The sequence below is a fragment of the Gossypium raimondii genome, chromosome 6 (genome assembly GCF_025698545.1).
Source record: "Gossypium raimondii isolate GPD5lz chromosome 6, ASM2569854v1, whole genome shotgun sequence".
Taxonomy (NCBI): Eukaryota; Viridiplantae; Streptophyta; class Magnoliopsida; order Malvales; family Malvaceae; genus Gossypium; species Gossypium raimondii.
In genome coordinates this window covers 51,327,278-51,344,273 of record NC_068570.1, presented here as the reverse complement: position 1 = coordinate 51,344,273, position 16,996 = coordinate 51,327,278, and the positions used below count along the sequence as shown (strand labels likewise).

General features: G+C 33.8%; 1 long non-coding RNA gene across 1 annotated transcript; it reads left to right on the top strand.

The window, feature by feature from the left end:
• The first annotated feature begins 14,218 nt into the window (after positions 1 to 14,218).
• On the top strand, positions 14,219 to 16,996 carry LOC105774579 (uncharacterized). Its single transcript, XR_008197095.1, has 2 exons — positions 14,219 to 15,138; positions 16,798 to 16,996. It is a non-coding gene; the product is annotated as an uncharacterized LOC105774579 (long non-coding RNA).

Genomic DNA, 16,996 nt, shown 5'->3' with positions numbered 1-16,996 from the left:
AATAGGAATGAATTCTATATATATGTAGATATGGTCTAATCATTGAAACTTGAACATTTGAACAAGATTTACGGGCTTCCTTCGCTGACTTTCAACGGTAATAACGAGTAACAGATGTTGAAACAGACAACAGCATGGGAGCTGACCATGGCTGTCTTTTGTCTTAACTCCAACCCCAATGCCAAAACTGCTACGTAGATTGAAGAAAACAAGACCATATAAAATCAAAACTTTTATTTTTGTTTAATGATAATTTAGTCAAATTATTCATGTGTACACTATAAATTAATTCTCCCCCAAGAGCAATATCTGGGAATTAGAAATTCTACAAAAATCCTAACCACATTTTCGTGTTAAAAATAAACTTCGTTGAAACTACTAGAAGTCATGTATTAAAGTATGTGAAACGTGCTTACCAAAAATAAATAAATTACAGTACTTAAGCATTTTAAAGCCATTTCGTTAATTTTTTTTGTTGACTAATTATTTCGAGGTATGGAAAAGGTCAGTAAATCACTTCTCAGCGAAATCATTCTTTCTCTACTAGTGTTATCGAATCTTACTAAATATTTTGCTGAGGGTATAAGCAAGTGATCTATATCCAAAAAGTTTTTGGTGCCCATAAGTCCTCAAGGTTTCGTCACCTTCCGATGCACCTCCATATATTCAAACACACAGTAAGTGCCTACCAATCGGTGTAATTCCAACATAACAACACCACATACTCATAACACGAATCCTACAAACATATAAAGTGATATATGTATTAAACTGAAACGTAAAATATCAAACGCTAAAATTCATAAATTTTGTATTACATCTTGATGAAAAGTATAATAATTTTTCTAATTAACATATTACTGATGTTTAAAGGACTATAAGAATATGCTAACTCGAAATCAAAGTTTTAACCCCAATGACGTAGGTGGAAAACTACAATTAACTTTAGCGGGAACTCCAATGGCAATGGGTTAGAAGTATATAAAAAGAAAACCTTAATGGTTGTACAGAACATAACCAAAACAATAATTGTCAATCAATATTTATATCACAAAGTAGATGTTGACATAACGTTTAAACCTAGTTGACAAAGTGCATATTCATATTAGAAGATTTAGATTAAGCAGAAATTAATTTTACAAAACACATCAAAACATCTTACATAATAAATCATAGTTATGTATATACAAATAATTGAATATAAAAATATATCCAAAGATCAAATCTGGAAATGAAATCACATTCTAAATTCATATCAAATCATATAATTTGCGTACATAATGCAGCTGAGTTTGGATGAGATCTTTTTCCTTATTAAATTAAAATCTTTTTATCGGGTGAAGGTAAGGAAAGATGAGGTGGATTTATTGGAAGCGCAATGGTGGGACTACCCCTCGGTTATGTTTGCCTTCCAGCTCTTGGCATGGTTCTAGAGTGGGTATCAAATGGTCAGCTTCGTCTTTTGGAGCAGCAAAATTCAATGTCAACAGCGCTGCTCGACGAAAACTAGGTTTGGCTGTCTTAGGTGGAGCGTTGAGGGATCATTTCGGGAAAATATTGGAGTTATTCTCAAGATCTCTTGGTATTATGGACTCTAATGAGCCTGAACTCAAGGCCATTGTGATGGCATTGCAAATTTATGCTTGTTCTCGGTGGAGAAATTTGTTCAGTTTGATTGTGGAATTGAACTCTGTTAAGAGAAAATATTAGTATAAAGATTGTTAAGATTGTTAGTCTGTTATCAAATCTGTTAATTAGTTTGATATGAAGTTGGTTAGGAGCAGTTACTCTCATATGAGTATATAAACATCATTAATGTATTTACTCAAATAGATAAGGAATAATGATCAAAAATCACTCTGTAGATTCATCTTTCTCTCTATCAATATGTTCATGCAATTTGTATAGTATCTAACATGGTATCAGTCGCCTAACCTCCTGGTGCTTTTGTCTGCTACTGCTCCATGGCTAATTCACAAGATTCCACGTCCGTTGATCATTGTACTCCATCTTTTTCCAGCTCGCGATTGATCCAAGCTTTTCCTTGTCACAACACAGTGAAATTAGATGAGAAGAATTTGTGCAATGGCAGCAACATATCAGATTGATCACAGAAGGATATGAGTTGCAAGGTTTTTTAGAAGGTACACTACCTACTCCGCCTATATTTGTGGCGTCTACGGATGGTGTTCTGACCCCAAATCTCGATGCATCTATCTTTCTTCAACAAGATAAGCTTCTAGCCACTTGGTACTCTCTACTATTAGTGCATCTTTATTATTTTCTTTTACAGCCGCTAAAACGGCGTGTGACATTTGGAGCATTGCAAATCGGTTGTTTGCTGCCTCCACCGGTGCTAAAATCTCATGAATCAATCATGAATTGCACTCTCTCAAGAAAGGTACGTTGACTGTTAGCGAAAACATAGCCAAGGTTCAGAATACCTGTGCTCTGCTTGAGGCTTCTAGATCTATCATTTCGGAGGTCGAAAAGGTACAAGTGATTCTCGCTGGTCTTTCGTCGGAGTTTGATGCAATGTTGACTCTTGCATCATTTTCGTCAGAGACACTCCCGTTTCAAAAATTGGTTAATGTGCTGATGGAGTTTGAGAGTCCCCAGACACAAGCGGTGCAAGACATGTCGATGCATGTGAACTTGGCTGAAGCCTCTCCGGCTGTGGCGGTGACTGAGTCTGATCTATGTGCTGGGCGTAGTGGTCGCTCCTCTTCTGGCTTGCTTGGGCGTGGTTTTTGTCCTCAGATGCAGTGCTAGCTATGCGATCGATACGGTAATCTCGCACAACGTTTTTTCTATTGGTTCAATCGCGACTACGGCGGTCCGAGCGAACCAACCCCGACACGATTTCCTTCTATTCACACTGGCCAAAGCCTGCCCGGTAACTTTTCTAGCTAATCGACTACCTTCGATGGAGCTGGGCAGCATATGGAGACCACTCTGACGCACTACCCTGGTGACTTTTCATGGGAAGGGTGGCCGTCATTCCTCCGATGATGATATTTTTACTCTGTTGCATAAAAGACTTGGTCATCCTTCTACTACAGTTGTTAAACTTGTCCTTGATAAGTGTCGAATTGTTTCAAATAAAAAATGTCTTGATAATGTTTGTATTGCCTGTTAGAAAGGAAAATCACATAAATTGCCCTTTTCACATTCTACTACCGAATATATGGAATTGTTTGAATTGGTTGTTTCTGATTTGTGGGGGTCGGCTCCTGTTCCCTATGGGGGTAATTTGTATTATGTTTCATTTGTAGACATGTGTAGTCAGTTTACCTGGGTTTATTTGATTAAATGTAAATCTCAAGCACTTGATTGTTTTCTTCAGTTTCAGAAAATGGTCGTCATGCAGTTTGGAAATAGTATTAAAAAATTTCAGAGTGATTAGGGAGGTAAGTTTCATGCCTTTACATCAGTTCTAGCTAGTCATAGGATTCTTCATCGTCTTTCTTGTCCACATACTTCAGAACAAAATGGGGTTGCTGAGCGTAAACACAAGCACATTGTGGAAACTGGTCTTACATTTTTGGCTCAAGCTAATCTACCTATGAATTACTGGGGATATGTATTCTGCAGTGCTGTTCATCTTATCAATCGTCTGCCTACTCCGGTCCTCAAAGGTCAGTCTCCATATCAGAATCTTTATGGTTGTAAGCCTACATATGATCACTTAAGGGTGTTTGGTTGTTGTTGCTTTCCGTATTTACGTCCTTTTGTGCAACACAAATTTGATTTTTGTTCACAACCATTTACGTTTCTGGGGTATAGCTTTCAACATAAGGGCTATCATTGTCTCACACTAGATGGTAAGGCTATTATTTTTCATCATGTTGTGTTTGATGAACGTCGATTCTTGTTTCATTCACCTGTTCTGGCCACTGTTCAGTCCTCTTTCAGTTCTTCTACATGTGTTCCTGTTGTTTGGCCCTCTTCTGTCTTGCTCACAGCAGAACCCGGCAGCACTACTATCTTGCCACCAGCTGTACCTCTTCCTCCTACACCAAGTTGCAATTTTGACTGGTCTATTTCGGTTGAGTTACCAGCTACGTGCCATCCCAGTAAATCAGTCTCAATTGATTCGTCGGCTGAATTCAGGATAAATCTAAGGGAACATTGTCTTCCAATTCCGTCTGCAGAAGCTAGTCCGGTCAGTCAAACCATTGTGTCTCCAACTATTCCTTCTATTCTTTTCTGAAATACTCATGTTATGGTTACTAGGTCTAAGTTATGAATTTTTAAACCTAAGGCTTTGTCAGTGGACGCTTTAGATTTTAAGCCTCAATCTGTTAAGGAAGCTTTTGCTCATACAGAGTGGAAATCAGCAGTTCAAGCTGAATTTGATGCTTTAATATCCAACTCTACCTGGGAACTTGTTCCTCTACCTCTTGGTCGGAAAGCGATTGGGTGAAAATGACTTTCAAAATCAAGAAGAATCCTGATGGGTCGGTTGATCGTCAAAAGGCACAGTTGGTAGCAAAGGAATGTTCCCAAGTTCCTAGGTGTGACTTCAAAGAAACATTTAGCTCGGTGGTAAAACCTGTTACTATCTGAACCATTTTATCTGTTGTTGTATCCAATGATTGAAAACTTCGCCAACTTGATGTAAACAATTCCTTTTTAAATAGAGACCTAACTGATTAAGTGTTCATGCAGCAACCTCCAGGCTATGTTCAATATGGACCAAATTGTGAGCTATTGGTATGTCATCTGACGAAGGGTTTGTACGAATTACAGCAAGCTCCTCCTGCCTGGTTTGAAAAGTTGAAACAGTTTCTAACCTCTACTGTTTTTGTCTTATCTCAATCTAATGCTTCCTTGCTTGTTAAAGTTTCAACCAAGTCCATTGTCTATGTCTTGGTCTATGTGGATGATATTATTATTATTGGCAGCTCGACTGATGAAATAAATTGTTTTTTTCAGCAACTACATAAAAAATTCTCTCTAAAGGATATGGGTGAGCTTCATTATTTTTTAGGGATTGAGGTGAGTAGGTCCTCCACTGGCAGTATTCACTTATGCCAGCGCAAATACATTCAAGACGTTCTTGACAGAAGTTCTCTAACTAATACAAAGAGTGTTATACGCTGATAGTTAGTTCATCAACTTTGTCTAAAAAAGAAAGTGATCGGCTTGTTGATCCTACTGAATACAAAAGTCTTGCTGGTGCTCTTCATATGTGGTTCTAACTCGGCCGGATATTGCCTATGCTGTAAATCGTGTCGGTCAATTGATGCAATTACCTACTACAGTTCATCTGATAGCCTTAAAACGTATATTGAGGTATTTACATGGCACTATTACTCATGGGCTGGTTTTTCGACGATCCGTCAGACTATCTTTGGTTGGTTATGTTGATGCCAACTGGGGTCTTGATTTTGATGATCGCCAGTCTACTACGGGATTTTGTGTCTACTTTGGCCATAGACCTGTCTCTGGTGTTTTAAGAAACAAAAAGTTGTTTCTCAGTCCACGACAGAGGCTGAATATTGAAGTCGAGCTACAGCTTCCAGTTATACTGCGTGGTTAGTTTCTCTATTAACAGAATTACAAATCAGTTCTGCCGATCTTCCTACGGTTTGGTGTAATAGTTCAAGTGCGGTAGCTGTTGCAGCTAATCCAGTCTTACACTCCAAATACAAACATGTTGAACTTGACATTTTTTTCCGCGAAAATGTGGCTAATGGATCCATCGTTGTCAGTGAAGTGCCAGCCTGTGACCAAGTTGCAGATATTCTCACTAAACTATTGTCTGTCTCTACTTTTGCTCAATTTCAAAGTTTACTTCGGGTCTTACCATTTGAGAAGCTGAGTGAATGTTAAGAGAAAATATTAGAATAAAGATTGTTAAGATTGTTAGTGTGTTATCAAATCTGTTAATTAGTTTGATAAGAAGTTGGTTAGGGGTAGTTACTCTCATATGAGTATATAAACATCATCAATGTATTTACTCAAATAGATAAGGAATAATGATAAAAAACTACTTTGTAGATTCATCTTTCTCTCTATCAATATGTTCATGCATTTTGTATAGTATCGAACGATTATTTCATGGTCGTTTAATCACACTAATCGACCTCAGAAATTCTGGGACCCATATAAAACTATTGATGGCATCTGTTTAAAGCTAAACCGTGTGGCATTTGATAATGTCTTGAGAGAAGCAAACAATCTTGTGGATGCCCTCGTCAACGGTGACACTGATCGAAATTCTTTATTCCAAGTATGCTAGCTCGGGGGTGGCTAATGGATTATATTTTGGTGAATTTGTCTCTTTGGCATATTCCTTGGTCTGGTTGTTTGTTTTTATAGTTCCCTTTGTAGCACCCTAGAACCCGACTCGCTCGTCGGATTCAAGATAACAAGATGTCACATTCGTTACCGGTGAAACTACAATTTCATTTACATATTAAATAAACAAGCCATTATATTTCAAACTAATTTAAATACATTATTTAAATAAATAAGGGTTATAAATGAGCTTATTAAAGCTCTCATATTAATCTGATGATGAATGAGGGGTTTAAATGTAAAATAATCAAAATCGGGGTGTACTGTCACAACACCAATCATTAATGTCGCGACCCCAAATGCAGAATTCTGATGTTGCGACATCATATAGAATGTGTCATGACCTTGAAAATAGAATCGCGACGTCGCGACTTTAATAGGGAAACATTGCGACCTTGAAGGTAGGGGAAACTCAATATCGTAACTTCAACAAGGGAGAGCCATGACTACGAGAACAGAAGCTCAATGTCGCAATACTAAAAGAGAGTGTCACGACTTTAAGGCAGTTTTCCTTGATTTGCATCTATCAAGTCAAACCTACAAATCACACCACTCAAATGGTCTAAATGACCCAAAATCTAACTCAACTCATCTTAAAACAAATTATCATATTTATATTTCCATCCAATTGAATCTCATACATCATACATATACTAAATGAGCATATACACCCTTGTTTTACTAATTTTGATCATAACCATGATGTTTAGTATATATATTATCATTTACAAAATGTAACTTTCTTACCATTTGTACCAAAACATCCAAAATGGACCCTAATATCAATTCATGACCTTAGGTACATGTCAGTTTTCATTAAAAAAATAAAACTTATATGAACTTTGTTGAGTCAAGAGTGAGTTTTGGACTCTGTTTTACTCCTCAAGACCTCAAGATCTGACGATACCTGCGCACGAAAATAAACAAACCATACGTTGAGTAATAGGGTTCAGTGGTACTTTCATAATTTAAATAAATAATCAATAGAAACAAGACATAATACAATCAATATATGACTCATCTATCAAATAAATCATTTTACATTCCATGTCACAAGTGCATAACCTGATATAAAATTCCATTTGAAATTTCATACATTAACACATAATTTCTTTTATCATCATATCTCAATTTCATATATGTTATGTCATACTTTAAGTCCATTCTTTTCTCCTTTTTATCTTAAATCCATATATTTGTTTTATATTCATATCAGCCCTCAGAGCTTGCTTTAACCAGTTCACATGATCTTTCACATGTCATCTTTTATTACTTTAACAATAACGTACAATATACACCATTCAATATTGGTATTTCATATCAAATGTCAAATAGCATGGTATATGTTTCATAATCCCTATTAACTGGACACGGACTCAAGTTAGATACACAAATCATCCAACCATCACACTAATATATTTGACAACCAATGCCTCATCGATATGCCCGAAGTATAAATTGCACTCCACGCCTCATCGATATAAACCAAAGTAATGTGCGCTCCGCACCTCATTAGAACATCCGAAGTATAATATGCATTTTGTGCCTCATTGGTATAAACCAAAATAAATCCCGTACACTAATCTTATGGCACACCAACTATACCCGACTCCGTTTGAGACAGTTAATAGGGTAACCAATGTTTTTAAGTATATGTATGACCCACAAATCATAATTTCGTACATAATAAATTGCATCAAGCTAAGTTTGATCCATATCATTTCATATCATCATATACATACTAAAGCATGAGCCAAGTAAGATTCTTACCTTAATTAAGCTAGTTTGTAATAAGGCGTATATATAAATATTGAATTTAAATCATTAAAGTACAAACCGTATTAGCTACTTGTCTACGACTCTCGTCCTTCCTTTATCTTAAGACAACCTGACATCGTCTTTAGCTACATTCGATAATTCAATTATAAAAATGGTATTAGTTTCCACTCAATCTCATGAAAACATATAATCACCATATTTTGCATTTTATTCATTTTAGTCTTTATATCTAAAATACTCATATTTTTCGATCTTTAACATTGAATCAAAATATTATTTCATAACTTTTCATTAGGGACCTTATACTTTTAATATATAGCATAACTTCTTAATAGTTTTCTATTTATTCAATTTAGTTCTTAATATCATAAAATTATTTATAAAGCTTAACTTAATTTCTAAATCCTTAACATCATTCAAGCTTACTAACTAAAATCTCTTCAAATCCAAACTTAAATTCATCAATTATATTTTAATGGTAACTTGCTAAACATCTAACAATTGAAGAAATTAATACATGGGTTAACTAAATCAAGCTCCCATGCTTCAAAATTTATAAAATTTAAAAATACAAGTTTACCTTAGTTAGTTGGGACCAAAAATGGAGATGAAAACTTGGGAATTTTTCTTTCTTCCTAACTTGGGACGGCACAGCTAAGTTGGAAAAGATGAATGTTTTCATCTTCCACTAACTATTTTTATTTATACTTTGATTAATAATATAATTAAACTTAATTAACTTGATTAACCAATGTTTAATAATTATAATCCAACTTAAATTAGTAAAATAGAAATGGAAGAGTTTATTTGGTCTCACCCACTAACTCATGCATTAATAATGGTTAAATAACCATTAGGTCCTTTAATTAATTGCTAATTGAGTCCTCAATCATTTTCTAATTTAAAATTCAATAGTGATTGAAATTTTACAATTTAGTTCCTGAACTTTAATTAATGATTTTCCATATTTAATTACTTAATCATTCTTTAACATACTTCCATACTAGCTTCATAAATCCTCCTATTATAATCTCACAAACTTGATTCACGGAATTTGGTTCCGAACCATATTTTTCAACACAGACTAAGGTTGGGTCGTTACATCCTTATTATAGATTTTGGCTATCTATTTTTATATTTCTCTATTTTAGTTTGGTGCTTTTCTCGTCCTGCACCTTTGTATGTTTTCTATTGTTGTTTTGGAAGCTCATCTTAATAAATCCTTGTGGCTGAGCAAAAAAACAAACAACTGTACTTAATCCTATACGTACAAGATTAGGTTGATTTTAAAGGTGATATCAAGTCACTTACTTGAGCTCCTTACTTCCAATAACTTAGCTCATCCCCAAGATAGGTAAATTCCTATCCAGAACCATATAAGAAAAATAAACTAACCATATTCTTCGAAGTAACTCCTAATCTTTTAGATAATAGTCTTACCAACTTGCGTAATATGTATTAAATTAGTCATATTTTGAGTTTAAAATACATGAAATCATGACCGATTTAGAAATTATACTTAAAATTGTTTAGTAAAATATTGAAACTACCTTTAGTGCTACTGTTAGACAATGCTTACTAAAAATAAAATATCTTCAGTTTCAAAATTCGGATCCTTGTTTTGTTTAATCGATTAAAACTAGAGATGGCTCAAATCCTAATTAAGTTTTATATAAGATCCAATAATTCTAGCAATTTACCTTTCTTGTTATTTTCTAGAAGTATAAATTGATTATTTTACTTACAAAACTCGAGATTCGCTTATGTTTATTTCATGACTAAGTAGACTTAGGACCTTCCTAAACATATAATCCATATATACTGATAAGACAAAAATTTCATATCGTTCTTCTATATTCATAATATACAATTTAAGTTCTTTACCTACCATATCTTAAATCCAATAAAAGAATCTTAAGAATTATATATTATACGTGATAGAATAAAACCCAATAAATTTACCTAATCTATCAAGAAGAATCATGAGAAATGTATTTATTTTTTCTCATTAATCAACTACTCTCGATTCTTGCAATCTAACAAAATATTGATTTTGTACTTCAAATAAGACAATTTAATTATCTTATTCTTTTTAATTAGAGGACCCAAAATTTAATCTCCAAGCTTTCTTTTCTCTTTAGGTGTAACAACCCTCACCCAACCCAGTCGATGACCCGAGTTACGAGATGCTACAATAGAACAGAAGCATTCACATACAAAACCAACAAAGAAATCTATTTTTAAAGTCGTTATAATTCTATTTAGATCACACGCGTATATAGTAGATGTTATAACATAAATGAGACTGATCAAGTTTTAAACAACATTATTAGTTTCCGGTATTTTACAAATCTATACGAAAATTTTTAAACAAAACATGCCAAGATGGTCCGTCAAAAAAATGTCTGCCCAAAGTCTATCTGCCATGTGTTCTTATTACTTTATTATTATTCGTCCAAATAGTCTGCATTTGCAAGTCCACCAATTATTCAAAATAAGTTAACATATTTAATACATGCAATTATTTCCATTTCAAACGCACTAATAGTCTACGCCAACATTGAACAAGTATCATAAAAGAGTATATACATATATATATACTTAACGCTCAAAACATCACCATTCATTCACATACAATTTTACTGAATAGTCCTTATATACATGCCACTTGACCCAGTGTAAAGTTAAAATAATTCTACCGAAACAAGAATTGGATAGTGTGAGTTGTGGATCGACCCGCCTATCGAGTTTTATCAAAATCTCTATCGGGAAGGGGAAATTAAACGGGATAAATACTAAATATGCTTAGTAAGTACATAGGTTTAAACATTAAACTCACCTCACAAAACATTCATACATATATATAACTTAACTAAATTCTTTAAGTTGTCAACACAATTCACATGTACAAGGTAACTGCATTGCATTTAGACATATAACATATCCCAAACATTTCATTACTCATTCACACATTATTTCAACTCATATAAATTCTACCGTCGGCATTTATATTTCAGAAATATCCAGCCCGATGAATCACCATGAATAGAAAGGAATACGTAGGTGACCATCCGATAACACACTAAATTGCTCATAAGAGCTTTCCAACTGATAACACGCAAAATGCACATAGTGCTAAGCCCGTAGGCTAAATATTCCCCTCGACAACACGTCAAATTGCTTATAAGAGCTTTCCAACCAATAACATGCTAGATGCACATAGTGTTAAGCTTATAGGCTAAATATTCGCCCCTGATAACACGCTAGATTGCTCATAAGAGTTTTCCAACCGATAACACGCCAGAATCTTCGAAGATATTAAATTGGAACTTTGCAACAAATACAGGATTTTGGAAACCTTCAGTAAACTTCTTTCATCTTCTTCACATTTCCCTTCTTCTCGAACAATGGGCAAGTACCCCTATTGGCATGCCAATTGTATCATTTGTTCATTCGAGCAACACACGCATAACTAAACTTTCTTTTTACCATTTAACACATTTTCTCATCTTACCAATACAAGTTTACTAACAATTTTCCATTTACATTCACATTCAAACATATCATAAATAAACATAACAACACCCTATGAACTTACCTGGTACAGCAGTAGAACATGATATTAGAGACTATTCCAAGAGTATTCCTTTCCCTCTGTTATCAAAGGGTTGATTTGATTCTTGATATAAATATTAATACATTCAGTTCATCAATGACAACACTTCAAACTTTAACAGTTTTAAAATTAGACATGAAAGGTAGCTAGATCGAGATATAAGAATGTCAAAAACACGAACTCATAAAGAATAGGCTTTGGAAACACTTATATGCAAAACCAATTAATCAAGAAAGCTTAGAGCTTTTCTTTCTTCTACAGAGAACAATGGTTTCGGTGAAGGAATACGAGAATTAGACTCTCTTTCCATCCATTTCAACATATACTTAACATCTTAGTTTCATCATTAAATGAAAATTAACAGGTGTTCCCACTAAACATTGACATAATCGGTGCTTCCATGCAAGAATGGTTATTTACTACTTTGAACCTTGAAATTTTTTTATTAAACTTATTTGACTAGCTATTCGCTAATTCTTACGGTTTAGCCTGTTCATTTTTATTTCTAACCTGCTAACAGAATTTTACTAATTCAAATATCAATAAAACAATATAATGAACTCGTAAATATTATTACTCTCTCATCAGAATTGTAGTCCTCGAACTACTGTTTCTAACAATACAGAATATCAGGTTATTACATTAGGGCTTTTCATTTTCCCTTAAATTTTTATTCTTTTTCTTTTCTCGAAAAAAGTTGTTACCTAGTGTGCTTTTGGGATTTTTCTCATTCATTTTTATATTTCTTTATATTCTTGTAGGTTGGATAAGGTAATTACCCTTAAAGATATTGGTTTCTAGACTAGCTATTATACAGATAATATTTATATTACCTCTATATTTCCGAATCTTCGCACTTTTCATAATATCATATCATTGGCTTAACTATAAAAAAATTAACCTAAGGCAATGTTTTTTAATCAAATGTGATTGACAACAAAATGGAATAATCTCATTGGTAACTTACATACCCTAAGAGATTGAGAAAGGTTTGAGGTGTTTTGCTTTAAAGATGCTTTCTAGTAGGGAAAAAAGAGTCGAGAGAAAGCTATGATACAAAAATTAAGCATTATCTAATAAGAATGAAATCATTTTCTGTGACTTTTTTTTATCAACAATCTTCCACTGAGGCTTCACTACAAAAGACTATGATTGGTGTTCCAATACCATGGTAGAGTTGTTGATGTATTTATCTCGCAAAAAATGAACAAAAATGGATAAATTCTTTTTTTGTTAGATTGTCATCAATGACCAATGCATGAAGGGAGATGTATATATTGAATGGATTTAGGTTTATGGCTAGCAAAATCTATATTTCTTTTGCTAGATTCAACAGTAAAAGTGAGTATTGGAAGAAGGCTTAGAAACCTGCTGTCTTCAAAACAAGGAGAATGGAGACAATGGTGATGATGTCATCATCTTGGATAAGTATGATAATAATAATAAACATGAATGAAAGTCATTCCATTGTAGGAAGGAAAAAAGGATTTGGATCAAAAAGGAAAAGAATGATAGGGATTGGCATGCCAATGGGGATTTATGTGTACCTAGAGTTCTGTATCTGGAGTCTTGTACTTAGAGTTCTGTTACCTTCGGGCATTGCACACATTACGTGTATTCTCTGTTGCCTTTGAGCTTAGCACTTTGGTGCTCTTTGGTGTGTTTGATGTTTTGGCACTTTAGTGCCCTTTGGTGTGTTTGGGAGGAATGTAATTTGGTACCTAACACTATGTGCTCCTTGGTGTGTTTTGGAAGGAGTCTCGTGTATGTAATTCATTTCCTTAGTGTTTACTATGGGCTATTTGAACCAAAATATTGATAATAAGATGTGCTTATGACTATAAATTTCAAAATGTACTCTAAAGTGGGATATGTTAGATAAATAATAAGTTAAAAGACTATATTTATATAATAAGGTTAACTATGACCTATAAAACATGAAATTGTGATTAAAATTTATGTCTCTGTATGCCTTTAATAGAGAAACAAACAAGGGATGATAAGATTTACTTAATGAGCTCACAACCAGTGGCGGAGCCAAAAAAGTTTTTGTGGGGCAGAATTAAATTGTGTATTTTTACAATAGTAAAAATACAATTTCACCATTTTAATAATCTATATCCTTATCATTTTTAAAAGATTAAATCAAATTTTTATTTTTTTTGGGGGGGGACTATGTCACATCCCAAAAATCGAGGGTTAGTAGAATCGACTTTGTGAACAGAAAGAGAGAGAGAGGTCATGCCGAAAATTTTGAGATTATCTATTTGTTTCTGGGGAACAAATGAGTTACTGGCCTATTGGTTAAATGTTGCTAAAATTGTCCTTGAAATCCAAGTTCAAATTCCTTCCTTGATACCATTTTTATTATTTTGCAAATTTTTCTTCAAACATGTAACATCCCAATTTTTTTGTTTAAATTTGGTAAAATTATTTCAGTAATGAGTAATTGGCCTAGTCTTTAAGAGAAAACAATGAGCCAGTGCAATTTACTTAGAAACTCGAGTTCAACAACCTTCCCTTGAAAAATAGCTTAATTTTGCTAATTTTTCTCCTTCCCCTTATTTTTGTGCCGACCATGCCTTTTAACCTAGGTTCAAATATCATTTTTTCACTTATTTTTCAGCCTTAAGTCTATTTTTCGCCTACCCTAACTGTTCTCCTCTCCTCTCTTATTTTTCTCTCAAAATTTCTTCCTTTTTTTCGAATTTCGTCACAGTTGTGTCGCCCCATTGTTAGAGTTTTTTTCTTTAGTTTTTATTATCCAGCCACCCTATTGAACGTCTAGACCTCCTAAACCATCCTTATTTTCTTCCCTAAAATTCCCTTTTTTTCGGCTCCTAATAGCCTCCTTTACTGTCCATTGCCACCCCCTCTCCCTTGTTCGTATCAAGGCTGGTAAATCCTATTTTTCTTTCTCTGTTCTTATGCTTTGTGTGCCGATTTTTGGCTACTATCATATCCAATAAGTCATCATTTCAGCCCTTAAAATTTTTATTTTTGGTTGTCCAAAGATCCCTCCTTGTGCCAGCCCAGATCTGCCTTTTTTGTCGCCTCAAATGGTGTTGCCACCCCCTTAGAGCACCATTGTTTTGGGATTGTTGTTTCTCTTCAATTTTTTCCCCTACTATTTTAAATTTTTGGATTTTCCCTCTATTTGGATCTGACTTAAACATTCCTAATTGAGTAATTGACTAATATATTCATCCAACAACTCAGATCAGGGTAATGGGTAGTCCAAAGTGTAAACTTGTGCGAGATCTTGCACTGTTTCTCTTTGTTACTAATTTCTTCTTTGGTCGATTGCTTTAAAGTCTGAATGGGGATTTTTGGCTACTAATTTTTGGGGATTAATTATGTTTAGGTGTTGATTTAAATGTCTCTTATCATCAGTGACTACAGATCTCTTTTGCACATATGTTTCGCATCAAATCAGTGTAAGTAGCCTAGTCGATTTGGATCAAAAAATTATTATGGTAATGTTGATTTGATTGAACCTTTAAGAGGTTGTTTTAGGGCTGGTTTGGCAGCATTTTAACTTGATAAGTATTGTATTTTAGTTTAGGTTCAGTTTAAGTCTAAAGGAGGAATCACAAGTTTTGCAAGTAGTGCTACAGTTATACGAAAATAAGGTGTGGGTTTTAAACTATAAAATTTAAATGTTAAATAATATTTTTAGTACTTAAAATGATGATTAAGCTTGTTGGTCGAACTTAGTTAAATGGCTAAGTAAGTGATTTTAAGGTGGCTGAATCAGGTACGTTTCGAACCCTAGATAAATGGCATGTTTCCAATGTTGCATGAGTGATTGAATGTTTGAATGTCTGGTATTGATATGAATTACTATGAATTTTTTTGTGATATAATGTATGCTAGTTGTATGAGTAACACGTATTAGAATGAAAATGAAATGTATGTTTGGGTAAAATGTTGTGAAATATATGAAAGACTGCTACACATGCACTGGAAAATTTCTTATGAATGATAATGAAATTATGTCATGTTGGAATGTCACTGTATTGATGGTGAAACTGAATGATTGATAAATGTTATTATCGAATGACAGTGAATGTTGTTATTAGAGCATGTAAAACATGCTATTGAAATGGGAATGTAATGGAAACATGATTTTGATTGAAATTTGTATGATATATTATGTGTGCATGGGATGGGATTATGTGGATGATGAAGGAGTTTCGTGGAGTAATGAAGGCATAGTAAGCCCGCATATATGTTGTCAATGCACTGCACCGGGAGTAATGAGGAGAACAACGATTATATCATATTTATTTTGAATGGCAGTATATCTTCATTACATATAATGGTGGTTTAACCACATCGAGCTTAGCTCGCAATGTATGGAGTTTGGCAGACGAGTTCTAAGGAACTTGTGGTATGTAGCGGATGGTTGGGGTAGGAAATCATTATGCATTATGTTTTGTCCATGACACTTTCGAATGGTTATGTTTATGCTATGTTTGTGTTACAATGTTATTAATGATGAATGATATTTGAATGAATATTTAAATGTTCTTATTGCTTAAACTCACATTGAGCTAGTTAGCTCACCCCATAGTTTCAACCATCTCAAGTAATGCTTGAGACTAGGATCCATCATGGCATGCGGACATACGACGGACTTAGGACTTATAAATTATTATGCTTACATTTTTCCTAAATTTATTTGGTTTTTGGACTTATAAATTTTCTTTTTTATAAACTTAACTTTCTAAATTATTCGCATGTGTGTTTTCCCACTTCTCATAGCCATAAGTGGAACTCACATGTGAATAAGTTAGACAGTTAAGTGAAAAGGGCTATGTACTTAGAATGGACAATATCGGTAACCTTGATGATGATCTTGAACATGAATTTCTATTGTGAATTGTTAAAGAACCATTGACCGGTATGTTTAGTTCCATAATTCGATAATCGAATTTGAATTAGTTAGAAAATGGCATAGTATAATGGAAATGAATCTTGAATAGTTCTTGATAAGAGACTCAACATTTATATTAGGATAGGATAAGTATACTTATCCTTGAGTACTTACTAAGCTTTTTAAAGCTCACGTGTTAATGGTTTAAAACACGTAGGTAACATACGCGTTAAAAGCGTAAGGTCCAAGCTTGGGAGCTTCATATCACAATTCACTTGAGGTTGTAACATATTTATATTAGTGTTATTCTATAAGGATTTTGGCATATACATAAGGACCTAATTTGATTGTGGTATTTGTAAAATTTGATTTGAAAATTTAAGTTGTTTTAATGTAATTATTTAAATTTTATTTCA